At 47.1% G+C, this 14,852-nt stretch overlaps 2 long non-coding RNA genes across 2 annotated transcripts in view; one reads left to right on the plus strand and one right to left on the minus strand.

The window, feature by feature from the left end:
* The first annotated feature begins 620 nt into the window (after nt 1-620).
* Nucleotides 621-14,852, plus strand: part of LOC118970351 (uncharacterized) — a 39,887-nt gene continuing 25,655 nt past the window's right edge. The window contains exon 1 of the long non-coding RNA XR_005058277.2: nt 621-736. This is a non-coding gene — a long non-coding RNA (uncharacterized lncRNA). The remainder of the gene's footprint in view (nt 737-14,852) is intronic.
* The window catches only part of LOC108392861 (uncharacterized), a 107,107-nt gene continuing 92,990 nt past the window's right edge, over nt 736-14,852 (minus strand). Inside the window, exon 6 of the long non-coding RNA XR_012121572.1 lies at nt 736-1,475. This is a non-coding gene — a long non-coding RNA (uncharacterized lncRNA). The remainder of the gene's footprint in view (nt 1,476-14,852) is intronic.

The raw sequence follows: 14,852 nt of genomic DNA on the forward strand, positions 1-14,852 counted from the left end.
GGAGAGGACTTAATACTTCCACTTAAAAATGTGCATCCTCTAAGGGCGGAAGACAATTGCAAATACTTATTCTGTACATTTCTGTTTATATAATCCTGGCTCTGTACATTTCAAACTTCATTTTCTTCCACTCCTGGTGGACCTCCAGTACCACCTATTATGGGACATACTCATTCCACAATAAGCCCTAGGCAGTGGATCATGCTGCAAAGTGAATTGACAGCAGGAAGCCATTCCTACAGCAGAATGACCAGCAATATCGTGAGTATGTGCAGAAATGGCTGTGGCCACATAAATATATCTCACTAAATCCTAAGCCAAATTTGTTCCCCATCTCAATGCCCGCTTTGCCAATGCCAGAGAGGTCCAGGGCCATTCCCAGGCAGCCACCGCCCAATAAGAGAAGACATCTGTCCTCACTGATGGTGACTGCAGGTTTACAACAGTACATTGTCTTGGACTGAATGTCTTGAGTCCCTTTGAAATCCAAATATTGAAATCGAGTCCCTGATGTGATGGCATTTGGAGGCGGGTCCTTTGAGAGGGAATCAGGTCATCAGGGTGGGGCCTTCATGAACAGAGTAAGTGCCCTCCTAAGAAAAGGCCAGAAAGCTAACTTGCACTCTTTCTCCCACTTGAGGATACAGAAGTTGACAGTCTGCAATCTGGAAGAGGGTCCTCAATAGACTGTAACCACACTGGAACCCTGATCTTAGATTTCCTGGCCTCCAGAAAGGTAAGAAATAAATTTCTGTTGTTTATAAGCCACTTGATCTATGGTACTTATTACAGAAGCCTGAACAGATTAAGACAGACATGCTCATGTGAACACATTGCCAGGGCTTCCCCCAGCGCCTCAAAGGGATCTGGGCAAGTGGGGGTCCTGACTCTTCAGCTCCACTTACTGCCTTCAGGGTAGACCCACCTCGGGTTATGAACCGTGGGGAGGAGGGAAGCCTGGGCTGGTGCCCTGAGCTGTGACCCATAGCATGCTGGCATTGGGTGAGGGCTGCCCAGGACAGTCTGTGCCTTTTGTCTGTTGTGTCCCTATTTTGGCAATCTGTCCCCCTCTCTCTGGGAGAAGCAGGTAGCTCTGAACCTCCCTGAAAAACAGAGAGGGGAAAAAAAGAGAAGACACATCATCCAGCTCGAGGAGGCAGCATCCGAATGTGAGCTAGTCATTTCCATTTCTTTTTCTTGGAGAAATGAGGCACTGTGGACAGCCTGCTGGCTGTACCCCCTGATCCTCCCCCTAACCTGCTCAATCTGAAGCTGATTAGCCAAGTGGCCATCAGCCCCTGCAATTACATCAGCTGTAATAGGTTTGATGAAGAGACCCCATAAGTGGGAGAGACAATCGTAGCAAGCTTCAAAAGATCTGTAGAAACATCTGCTATCACATCTCCTGGGAATCAGAGCACGTGCACTTCACAATTCTAGTCTTCCAGCTGGGTTCCGAGCCTTGAGTGCAGACACTGTGTTCAGAGGGAAACAGAAGCAAAATTTGATGGAGACCCCTTTTGATGGACACAGCCCAGGACCATCCCAAAGGGTCGTTTTTAAACCTTTTGGGAAAAATTGGAGTTTCCTATTGAAAACAGGAATCTGGCAAGGCAGGTGGGCTCCCCACCTGCCCCCCAACCCTGCCTCAGACATGAGAGGGGAGAAGAGCCGGACAGAGCAGGCCCGGGTGAGCACCTTCTGGAATGCTCAGCACTCAGGTGAAGTGATTCCTGACCATGCTCTATGTATCTCTCGTCTGCAAAAAATCATATCAAACCTCAAAGTAAAAAAAAAAAAAAAAGAATCCCACAAAGTTCCAATACCCTTCCCCAGTAGGGATTTAGATGCAATTGTTGAAATACTGAAATGTCAAATTATCTGTAAAAGCCATTTTTATTGTTATCCCTTCTTTGTAGTTGCCCTAGGTGGGGTTCAGTTCATGTGTTAAGTGCTCAAACCCCAGGAAGAAGGTACCTGCCAGGAATCAAAGTTCATTCAATCCAATGGCCCTATTTATTTAGGGAGAATAAGCGCCTCAAAGGGATCTGTGCAAGTGGGGGAGAAAATTGACTTGGCCAAGACCGCACAGTAAACTGGGGGCGGAAATGTTGCAAATACTCAGGTCTCAAATTCCTGATCCAGGGCTCAAATTGCATTCTTATCCCATCTGCTTGCCAGAAACTTAACTGGAGTTCCTTTCAAAGACCTGGCCTCCCACACAAGCTTCTGGACAAGTCTCCTGGTTCCCTGCCCAGGAAAGCACCCCGCAGCCTTCTGTCACAAGCATCAATGCCTCACCCATTCCAAAGACACCTGGTTCCGTGTTTGCTCCCCGGACTTGGCTCCCAACCCTGGCAGATGAGCAGATGCACATTTACCTGCTCAAAGCCCAGACTGACTACGTGTATCATTTCCCAGCTGGAGCACCAGGCCAGTGAACATTAGCTCAGCAATGGCTGGGACTTGGGGAGACTCGTGGCACACTGGGGTCCAGGGCAGCTGTGCAGTGACAGGGAGGCTTCTGGGTAATGTTGGGAAGCAGGTCAGTGCTGGCATCTTCCCTGATGCCAGCTAGGCTTGAGCCTCTTTTGAGGGCATCTCGGTTCAAATGTCACCTCAATCCTGAGGCTCTCTCTGACCATCTAAAATAAACCCCAGTCATTCTTAATCACACTTTGCCATTATTGTTTCCATGGCACTGATCACTCCCTAAAATGACATTCTTGTTTGTTTAGATGCCAGTTGTCTATCTTCTTGGAGCTTTTGGCAGGTAGGGATCCCACCTGTCTTGACAACCGCTGCATCCCCTTGCCCAGTGCAGAGCCAAACACAGAGAATGTTATGTGCAGAATGAATGAATGACCTTGTTCAAGCTGCTGTCCTCCGGGATCCACGGTGCAGTGAGCTGCCTATGGCGTGATGTGGCCTTTCTCCCAGAGCTGTCAGGACTGGCCGAGCCTGAAGACGAAGAGCTTGCTGCCCAGCGCCTGGCAGGGAATTGACTCTCACAGCTCAGTCACCTCCCCAGCAACCCAGCCCTGCCAGGAGCCTCAGAGGGACCTGGTAGCTGAGCTGGAAGCACAAGGGTAAAATCAGATCTCTTAAATTCCTGAATCCCAGAAGTATATATTTACTTTATTTTCTTCTTATTTGTCTTCACAAGAAGCCAGAATCCCCTTCTGCTAATAGCTTTGGTGTGCTATGGGCTTTCATCTTTTAAAAAAACACCTTCACAGCTTCTGTGCCTGGTAATTCTTTTCTCTCGGCCTTTCGCCTCCCTGTCCACCTGCGGAGCCAGCGACAATCCCCCAGCCTCTGCGCAGTGCCCACCGAATCACCCTGACACTGGCTTCCCATTGGTTTCCTTGCCTCTGCCTTACAGACATGGATGAAAAGAAACAGTTTTCATCTAGCCTGGAGGAAAGTGGGTACTGACGGGGCGATGCAGAGGAAGTTTCCGGAAGAAGTTGCAGTGGTCCTGCACATCAACAAAATCCAAATAGCAGAGTGCATCCAGCTCATATACAGCAGGCATGGATCTAAAGAAATAACAGATAAAAAAATTCCTAGGCAGACCTATAACTAAAATGAGAAGCCTGTCAGCGACAGTATAATTCACTTTCAGCTCCTAATTTGGGAAGTAATGAGGTCATCTCCACCTCTCAGGCTACATTAGGTGACTGTTAGACTGCAAAGTGGAATACGTGTCTCCATCAGAAATGGTTTCTTCCCTTAGTTCTCAGGCCACACACATGGAGCATTATTTAATGGGGCCTGAGGGATTGCCCTGGAACAGAGACAGGAGGCTGGTTTGGCCACGGGATTTCTGGAAAATAAGAGACGATGACCTGCGGAGACAGGCCCCGGAACAAGTGCGAGGTTTTTTTGGCCATTTTCTGCTTTGCGGAGGAAGGTGCTAGTCTCACTGCTGAGGTTATCGTGGGCTATTCAGTTTCTCCCTCCCTTCCTTCCTTCATTCGCTTGCTGAATTATTTATCAATAAGTCACGTGCTAAGCAGCAGGGCTGAGCAACGCCCTCTCCTCGGGGTGTTCACACTTTAACGTAGAGAAAGAGAAAAGCCAGCGGTCAGTTTCAGGACAGTGTACTCGGTACTGGGTCGGAGGAAACACCCAGCGCCACGGAGGTGCTGAGATGGAACACCATTCCCTGCACTGAGGGAGAGGGAGGTGTCCAAGAGGGTTTTCTGCATGGTGTCTATTCAACCAGGACTTAAAAGAAGAGCAGACGTTTGTCAAGAGAATAAAAATAAACCTCAGACCACTGAGACAGAGCATTACATGGGCAGGGCCTGCTGGACAGATAAGACACAAATCTGACCCATCTTAACCTGTCAGTGGCTTCCCATTGCTTCCCATCCTGGGAGACCCAAACCCTTTCGCCCAACAGGTCAGACCCTGAGGTTCTGATCCCTTTATGAGGAGCCGCACGTCAGCCCCGTCCTGCCTGCCCCTTCCTGAGGCTCTGACCACACTTACTGTAGCTCTCACACCTTCCAGGGCACACTCTTCAATCTGTGTGGACCATTCTCTTCTCCAAACCCCTCTTTGCCTAATGCACCCTGTTCATTTCTCAGCTCTTAGCTCAGGAAAGCTTTCTGTAGTGAGTTGAATAGTCCCCCCACCCAAAAGTGATATCCATCCAGAGCCTCAGAATGTGACCTTATTTGGAATGAGTTTTTATAGATGTAACTACTTAAGATGAGATGATACTGATTAGGGAAGGCCCTAAATCCAGTGACTGTAGTATAAAGTACTCTTACAAAGAGAGGACAGACACAGAGAAATATGCACAGGGACAAAGGCCATGTGACAACAGAGGCAGAAATTTGAGTGGTACGATTACAGGGCACGGAACAGCAAAGATGACTGGCAGCTGCAGAGGCCAGGAAAACATTTCTTCCCTAGAACCTTCAGAGAAAGCAGGGCTCTTCTCTACTTCCAGCCTCCAGAAATGTGAGAGAATAAGTTTTGGTTTTCTGAAACCACCTAGTTTGTGATAATTTGTTACGATAGCCACGGGAATCTAATACACCCTCCCTCCCCAGCTTTCCCAGAAACACCCCAGTCCCTGCCATACATACAACCCACTTAATACATGTCGTGGCAGTCTGAGCTTGTCTTGGATATTGCTTATCACAGTTTGTAATGATGTATTTATTCACATGATACTTTCATTGATACTTGTCTTGCCCACTAGATTATAAGCCCTATTATGTTAGGGAGTCTTACTTAAGTCACCTTTAGGTCATCAATGATGTGGGACCACAATAAATGTTATTATATTAATTAATTGTCAGCCTATCCCACACAAAGGTAGGTCACTATAAGAAATCCATTAAATCATTAACTAAGTACCAGAAAGAAAAAGAGAGAGAAAGGAGGGAGGGTGGGAAGGGGGAAGATGGGAGGGGAGGGGAGAAGAGAGGAAGCAATGGGAGCAGAAGAGAGAGAGCCTGGTGGTGTGGAATCCACAGAGAAGCCTGTGAGTTGTACCTAGAATGGATTCGACAGAGGAAGCCCCTGAAGTGGCATGCCTGAAACTGGCAGCTTACCCCTCTTCTGGTTGTGACCCACAGTGAGACAAACGTCTTGTGTCATGGGTGCCACGGCAGGAACCATGTCCTGAAGCTCTGTGGGGTGTGCCCCGGAAGACTCCATTCTGCTCTCTTCTAGGCCCCTCGATGCGTACCCACTCTCCCCTGCAGCCCCTGTCCTCCTCCCTCACTCCTAGTGCTGTTGCTGGACGGAGCCCACTACACTCCTGTCCCAACCCATTCACAGGCTGGGTGGTACATTCCAGACTACAAGCCCCAGGAGGGCAGGACCCACAGCTGCTTTGCTCACAGCTCCGCCCCCAGAACCTAACACAATCCCTGATGCATACTTGTTGCTGGGTAAAGGTTCGTGGAGCGAATGAGCAAATAAACGTATCAAGAGTTACGTTTTGTGGCAGCTCCTAACAAGCTCTCCCTTCACATCTGATCCTCTAAGATCACTCTTCTCTTTCATTGGACCCTTTCAAAGTCTGCTGTCTTCAAAGCTAAGTAAGGCAATTCGTCCTTTATGTTCCGTGTTTCCTTTCATGCTATTAACCACTCAGTCAGTTCTAGGAGCTAAGATGCAAATCTAATCATTTAGCTCCTCCATTTGAAATCTTCCTATTTATTCACTTCTGTAACTCACATTTGTCTAACACATACAATGTGTGTGAAGGCAGACACTGTTTACAGGTTCACCTTTCACCTTATCCTTCTTTATTCCTCTTAATTCAACTACACGGTGCAGACACCACCCTCTACGTACACCGTGACACCCTTCCATGTCCCATGCCTCCCCCTAGACTGCCCCCTCCACTTGGAATCCTTAAAAAGCCCTTTGCATATCTCACCTGATGAAAGAGGAACAGCCTGACAGGCCACCTTCAAAGTGGACCCAGCCCCCTAGCCAGGGCCAGCATGTACACATAACTATATGTATATACTCCCCAGTCTGAACGCAGATAGATCATTTCTTACGTTATTTTGCAATTATGTTAGCCATTTTCTCCCTAGCCTTTGAGCTCCTTGAGGACAGAAATGAATGGAATGTTATTAATCTTCATCTTGTATCTCTGGTGCACAGTAAGCACTGAAGAAAGACAGGAGAAGGGGAGGGACGAAGAGAGCAGAGGACTCAGATAAAGGCCCTCCACCTCCTTATCACTGCCCTGGTCTGTGTCCATCGCTGTGAGGTTCACAGCACTGTCTCCTTTATTGCTTATTCCAGCTTCTGAAAAATGAAATGATTATTAGGCTTTTACAACAATTTATCAGTCGACATGTTTTCACAGAGTCAGATCTCCAGCAGATGTCTGCCTCATTGAAATTCCCCCTGGGCCAAGATCTTAATTCTTTGCAGATTTGGAAATCTATATGTGAAAAACATCATCTGTTATTTTGAGTCTGAAAATCTCTAACCCCCTGACCTTCCTCCCATTGAAATGTTTCTTTAATAACTTGAATGTTGATCCTAAGAAGTTTGTCAAGAACATTCCATTCCTGCTCTTGCAGAACAGAGTGCATTACGTCTGTGTGCTCCCCTCGGGTTCTAAATGCTGTTCCCTGCACATGGGACCCTTCTTGTGTTCCACCCCTGCATCTCTTCCACTCGCTTGCTCCTATTCATTCCCATGTCTCAGTTTGGCCAAATGAGTTCTTCAAGATCCCTGCAAGACCTCTGGTCCTTCTCTCTTTTCACCTCACTGAAAAATCTATCTTCTATCAATTCACCTATTCAGTTAGTATTTATTAAAGGTCTGCATTTGCTTAGTGTAATACAGGAAACAAGACACAGTCCATGCCTTTTAGGAAGGTGAAATCTAGTCCAGAGCAGGTGGCTGACACGTAAAAGCACAACAATAACACATGGTGTTACTGTCCAGCCTTGGGATGGAGATGGGGTGGCGGGGTGCATTTCCCAAAAAGGTGACCTCCAAGGGAAAACACTGGGAAAAAAGGGACCTATCACATCACAGGTCTTGTGAGAACTCTCTGTTCTCACATAAAATGTGAAAGTTGTGTTCTTGAGAAAAACACAACTTTTGTCAGGACACTGTGTTATGATAACAATTGTTTCTTTTAGGAAAGAAAGAACTCAGAGCAAAGAATTTCAGATGCAAAATAACAAGGCTGGTTTCCTTCCAAAAATTTCAGAACTAATGGTGTTTTAAATAGCTCCAAGTTGGTTTTGCTGTTGCAAGCTAAAAATAATAAATTGGCTGAAGAAATGCTTCAAAACCAAACCTCAATGCAGATTGTTTGCTCTTTGATACCCAGGTAGTCTAAACAAAACAACAAGAGAACCTCAGTAATTATTATTTTTTACTATGCATTTCTCACTCCCAATTGGGTTATAACCAATAGAGGTCTATGTAATGAAGATTATGTATTTAATTAATTAATGGATGGTTTTATAGCCCAGGTGTACCCTGAAGACACCTGTTGTGTAAGCAACCCTGGAGTTCAGTAGGACAGAATCCTTGCTTCAACTTGCAAGTCTGAGATTCTCCCCCAGGTTCATTATCTGAGTGGAACAAGCCCCTCTTTTTAGACTTATTTTATTTAAACAAGTTGCAGCCTCTGTGTCATGTTTAAGCATAAGTCCCACCCCCACACACACAGTCCTGTGACCGCTGAAAGCCAGGGCCTCTTCTTGGGCCCAGATCAGCTTGGGCACCCCACTCTTCCTTGCCACCAACCCCACAGCTCGCTCTGCCCCTGGACATCCCTCCTCCTCCCCAAGCCTGGCTGAATCTCTCTCATTCCTCTCCTCCTCGATGCTTCCAAGACTTGCAGAAATTTGCCTTTTATGAATTTTACTGTTAATAGTAAGGGAAACACATGAAAATGGAGGGAAGTTCAAGGAAGAATACATTATGGAAGAACATTACAAAGGTCCCAGGATTTCCCAGGTCTCAGAGTCAAGGCTCCGAGTCCCCTACCTCTTTGCCAAGAATCCTTAGAATCCACACTGAATTCTGATCTCCTAAGGGCATACTTAGCTCACTGAGTGTTTTCCCTGCAGGCAGACCTGGATATGCAGTGGGGGTGGGTCCGTAGGTATGAACTGGAGTACAGACAACTGTCTGCTTGTGTTAATGAGCTCTCTGGAATTTCTGTGAGCTGACAGGGAAACGCAGAAGCATCTCACAGATCTACCTGTTTGTCAGATACTCACTGAGCACACACAGCGTATCAGGTATTGCACATTCACGTGATCACCCTCACTTCCCCTTGTTTGATTTCATTCCATGGTTACATGAGACATGGGTATCTTTCCAGAGTCTTCCTAGCTCACTAGTTTATCTCCTCTGGCGACTGGAAAATTTGGGAGAGAAGAATGCATTTATCCATTTATTTATTTATCCATTCCTAATGCTTCCTTCTACCCTGTACCCTTCCTGAAGTAGAAGGTGTGACATAGCTAATGGGTGAGTATGAAAGGACACATCTGGGCTGCATGGCAGATCTGATCCCCTGCATGGATTCTGGCTAGTTCATAGCCAAGCAGTGTGTTGAGTTCATGTTAGGAATCCACATGTCTTAGCCCAGACTGCCATAACTGGATGGCTTAATAGACGCCGTTGTTGGAGGCTAGAAGTCCAAGATCAGGGTACCAGCATGATGGGGTTCTGGAGACAGCCCTCTTCCTGGCTTGCAGACTCTACCTTGTCACTGTGTGCTCACGTGGTGGAGAGGGACAGAGCGAAAGAGAGAGAAAAAAAGTACCCAGGTGATTCTTCTTATAAGGGCACTAATCCTGGCATGAGGAGCCCACCTTCATTACCTCATATATACCTACCTCCCAAAGGCCCCATCTCCAAATGCCATCACACTGTGGGGGAGGCTTCCACACATAAACCTGGGAGGAACGCAGTTCAGTCCATAGCACTCCTGAGTAAAAGACCTTAAAACACATTCTCCACCCTGCTCTGACTAGTAAGGAAGGTACGCCTGTATGTCCTTCTCTCTGACTTCGCTGTTCATCTCTAAGTCAGTTCCTAGCTCTGGCAGAGAATAAGATTTTATTTAATGAGCTCTATCAAATGCCAAACAATCTACTCAAAGGTTTATAGAATTGTGAAAGGAGATGGAAGGGATTCTATAGAACTGCTATCTTCCTCTAGATCAGTGTTTCTCAAATGGGGGGCCATGGGTCAATAGCTTTTTAATGAGACATTAAAGGTTGTTGGTGGGAAAAAAAGATCCTATGGTCAAAGTTGTGGAAGACTTTTTTCCCTAACCCCTACTGAAAGTCACCGTGCATGGAGGTACGAGAGGTCCTTCCCTCGAGAAACCTGATCAGGTTTGTGTAACTGGGGCTCAGAACCATTTTTAGCTGATTAACAGTTAACCTCATGGGCAACTGAGGCTCCCACATTTGGGAATAGCTGTCCTAGGTGACGCCCTTCATTCTCCTCTGTCTCCTGACACACTGTTTTATCTGAGTCCTTCTTATCCCTCCCAAATTTCAGTTTAAAATCCCCTTGATCAAATTAGTTCAACCATTGTGGAAAGCAGTATGGAGGTTCCTCAAAAAGCTCAAAATAGAAATGCCATTTGACCCAGGAATTCCACTTCTAGGAATTGACCCTAAGAATGCAGCACTCCAGTTTGAAAAAGACAGGTGCACCCCTATATTTATCGCAGCACTATTTACAATAAGCCAAGAAATGGAAGCAACCTAAATGTCCATCAGTAGATGAATGGATAAGGAAGATGTGTACATATACACAATGGAATATTACTCAGTCATAAGAAAAAAACAGATCCTACCATTTGCAACAACATGGATGGAGCTAGAGGGTATTATGCTCAGTGAAATAAGCCAGGTGGAGAAAGCTATGTACCAAATGATTTCACTCATATGTGGAGTATAAGAACAAAGAAAAACTGAAGGAACAAAACAGCAGCAGAGTCATAGAACCCAAGAATGGACTAACGGTTACCAAAGGGAAAGGGATTGGGCAGGAGGGGTGGAAAGGGAGGGATAATGGCAGGGAAAAAGAAGGGGGGCCTTACGATTAGCATGTATAATGTGGGGGTGGCATAGGGAGGGATGTGCAACACAGAGAAGACAAGTAGTGAGTCTACAGCATCTTACTATGCTGATGGACAGTGACTGTAATGGAGTTTGTGGGGGGGTCTTGGTGAAGGGGGGAGTCCAGTAACCGTAATGTTCTTCATGTAATTATAGATTAGTGATAATAAAATGAATTTTAAAAATCCCCTTATCAAGAGAGCAAGCTCACTTTTAGGAAAACCCTTTCTCTGCAGTAACCTTTAGCCACAGCAAGCTATTATTCCAGTATCTTAAAACACAGTCCGAAAGACCGTGACCCATTTCTTTGAAGTTTTCTACAAGGTTCACCCCACACACCTTCCTTTCTCTTCTAAATGATCATCCTTCAGTGAGGAGAAAGAAGAAATGTCAGTATCTTCTGTCTTGAGGGCCTTCAGTCTCCTTCCCCAGACATTAAACTATTAATACTGAGTCAAGTTTCAGGCAGCTTAAGCTAGTCCAGTTCTCCCCACACATCCTGGGAGAAGTGGGTAGGGATCGCTGGGCCTGATGCATCTCAGCAGATGGTTGGTCATGGCAGGAAGTCAGCGTATCCGATCTACATGCAGGCACCCCCACATGGCTCAGCAGACTCCAGGCCACCCTGCAGTCTTCCTCCTGGACCAGTAGTCACAAAGCTCCTTGAACTTGCTCCTTTACGGCCCTGCACACATGCGCTGCAGCAGCTCTTTCGCAGGTCCAGCTGTCCGTCTGCAGGAGGGCCCCGGGCCTGCCACCCCTCCAGCTTCACAGCCTTTCCCAGCGCTTGCTTTTCTGCACTGCATTCTTCCTCTGGCCAGCCTCCGAACAATGGTTTAATTCTTCCTCTGCCTCCCCTGAATCTCTTTTTTTTTCTCTCACTGTCATGTTAGATTATGGCTCCTACCAGCCAGGGATTGCTTCATTCTCACTAGGAAGAAGGAGCCCAGAGAGAAATTCCTAAAGCCCCTTTCCCTTCTCCCTAGCAGGGTGCCCAGTTCATAGTTCCGGAACCCACAGTTGATGAAGCCTTCAGGCAGAAAGACAACCATAACCCATTCGGCGCAGGTCACTGGAGATCTGTCCCTACCTCCTGGGCAGCAGGATAAGAGATCGGGGCACCTCCCCAAGCTCCCGCACTCTTAGCTGCTAAGCAAACTCTTTGTTCATCCCCTTTGCCACTGGGGTCTTAGCAGGGACTCGTGGGCACATGATCTGGGACCAGCCTCTCCCACTCCCTACTTATCAGCCCCCGCTCACCTGATAACGCAGTATTTTCCAAACTTATTAGATCATTCGACACTTTCAGCACCTTCACAATTTTTACACGCTGGTGGAATGCCAACAGTAGCTCATGCATTACAAAGCGCAGTCCTTTGTCATCACCTACGAATGCATTCTGAGCTCTTGTTTGATTCAGACAGTTTGGAGAAGCTGAGACTCCTCAACTGGTTCAAGGCTTCCTTCTTTCTGCCATAGATCTCCAGGGAATAAGTCAGAATCCTATAAATACTTACTATGCAGTACAATTTGAATACCACCACAGACATGTGTTGAAATTATAATATGCATAACCAAGCTGACATTAAAGTGATGGTCAACTGGTGCAGCAGGATACATGTTGGAGATAGCTGGTCACGTGATGATTAAGGTGATTACATACATATGTGCTTAGTTTTGGACAGGAAAAGGTGATTGTACATCATCTTTACCCTAGAAAGGTAGGGCATCCTCCTGAAGGAAATTAACATGTGCCTTGCCCAGCATGCTGGGGAGGTAATTAATCTGGGGTCAGGAAATGGGTTGTTAAATAAAGGAGAGAACTGGACTCCTCCTCCCTGGGGCTGGGAGCAGTGGAGACCTGTAGAGAGAGCTGGAGGGGTCCGGATGGTCGAGGCAAATGGCCCCTGGACAGGCAGAGACAGCTAAGTACCAGTGGTACCCCCTGAGCACTCCGTTTTTGCAGAAAACTCAGTGAGTGGCAGTGCCAGCACCAGAAGCATGAAGAAAGAGCTAGTGTCTGAAACAGACGGCAGCTGTAAAACCCCCTCTTTCAGGGGGTCGATCTGGTTTCTTGCTCCAGAGAAGCCACACAACAGCCAAGACTGACACTTTGGATACGATGAAGGCGGTGCCTTCTGGCTGAGGCCAGTGAGGAGCCAGAGATGAGCTGCTTGTTACAAGAATCAGCAACAGAAAAGGCAGCAAACAAAGAAATTGGGATGGAGAACCCAGAAAAACACATCCTTCCATGTAAGGAGTGCACCGCAGGAAAAATCTCAGAAATGACTGGCAGGGGACACTTGGATGTGAAACGATCCCTGGCAAGTAGGCTGGTGGGTGTTGATTCTATCAAGAGAGCCTAAGGCCTGGTTGCCGCTCTCAGCAGTCCAGGTCAATAACCAAGATCTTATACTTAGATATCCATCACCAGTCAACTGAATGAGCCGGACTTGGCAAGATGTGAGCAGAAGCTCACGGTGTTCTTCTGCACCTCTCTTCCTTTGAAACTCTTGACTTATCCCTCCTTGTCTGTGATGAAATCTCAGGAAGATCGCATAACGTCACAACTCTGCTACCAAACAAAACATCTTTTCCCTGGTATTAATAAAAGATAGTCCAGGGAAGTATCAAAACTCCAAGCCTCAGACAATTTCAAACCTTTCTCTGCCCCCCAGTACAAGTCAGAAGCAGAGATGGGTGGGAAGTGACAGTTCCTTTTTGTCTAGCTGCCCCCCCCCCCGTGCTTTACCTTCTCCTCCACTCACCAGCCGCTATCTGAGGCCCCTGCAGTGTTGAGAGGATGCTAGGGCCTGCTCTGACAAGCGCTGTTTGACTTTCACTTGGTGAGCTTACAGGTAAGATGGATGTCTGAAAGCGACTCCTTTCTTAGGGCATCTTTGTAGTATCTTCATGAACTCCCGGGACACTGGATCTTCTCAGCTGCTGCCCCCTGATTCTGTGCCCCTCTCCAGCCTGGTTTCCAGTGGCCACTCCTCTATGCTAGTTCCTCACCACCCGCTCCCAGGAAGTCTTTTTGGAGAGAGACCCTCTCATGACTCCCAAGCCATATGTCCATCCTAGGGGCCCACATTTGATTCTCCAGAAACGTGTGTGCATTCTCATGCCACAAAACTCTGGAAGGCGGGCCCCTTCCCAGAACAACTGTCCTTGTGTCCTGGTGTGCATGCCAGCTAGGGAAACATTGGCCCCAGGTCTCATTTTCAGCTTTTCAAACCTGAGAAAAATCCCAGCCCTGCCCCCCTCAGTCCCAGGGAATGCATGTCAAGGTCTAGAAATGTCTTCTTAAAGTTTTCCTTGCTTGGCTGGAGGTGTGGGGGAAGCACCCTCATGCCCTGTGGTGGACAGGGGAGTGGGGACTCACTCCTCCCTGACAGCTCTTTCCCTGAAAAGGTTTCACTTTTTGATCTCTTCCAAGTCTTCAGTCCTACCCAAGTCCCCTAATACCAAGGTCAAGTGTCAGGCTAGTGCAAGCAGAGATGTAGTCACATCCTCAGAAGTATATCTATTTAGCATGTGGGAATACTAGGGACTATTGTGTTGTCCTTGACCTCTGAGGCTTCTGAGAAAATAGGAAGCACTTCATTTAATAATCTTTTGTGTAAACTGTAGGACAGATTATTGTTCCATCATTTACGGGCGCAGGCGTGGCTATGTAGATACTAACCATGCTAACATCTTGCAGAACTCAATGTGAGAAATCTGGGCTAAGGAGTGTCTGATTAACATGCACCAGAGAGAATCAGCCCAACTTCTGAGAACCACACTTACTCAGAGAGTCTTGGGCAGAACGATCCAAAACACCTACAACGTTTTGCTGAAATCAGACCCCAGGCTGCGAAGTTTGCCACCGAGTTTGGCGTGTCTTCCGCCCACAGGGGATTGGGTTTGAATCGTTCAGCTCTATTTGCAATGAACAAAGCACAATTACACAACAGTTGTCTGGGCTTCTAAGTGACGCTGGGGGACGGGGAACATGTAAAACACGACTGTCCCACTTAGAGAAATTACCTCGGACCTCAACCTCACCATATGAGGCTAATCAGCTTACTCACCAGCTCCATATCCTGAGATCCCACTGTTTCCTATAACACCTCCTTGGGGATTAGAAAAGATGCTCCTCTGGGCAGATGAATTGAAAGAGGTGGGACCCTGGGCAGGTGCACCTCCAAGCCACAGCCAACTGTGCTCTTATTTCCGCTCTAGTAGACCCTTCAGCTAGGTGCCCT

This window comes from Manis javanica, chromosome 10 (genome assembly GCF_040802235.1).
Source record: "Manis javanica isolate MJ-LG chromosome 10, MJ_LKY, whole genome shotgun sequence".
NCBI lineage: Eukaryota > Metazoa > Chordata > Mammalia > Pholidota > Manidae > Manis > Manis javanica.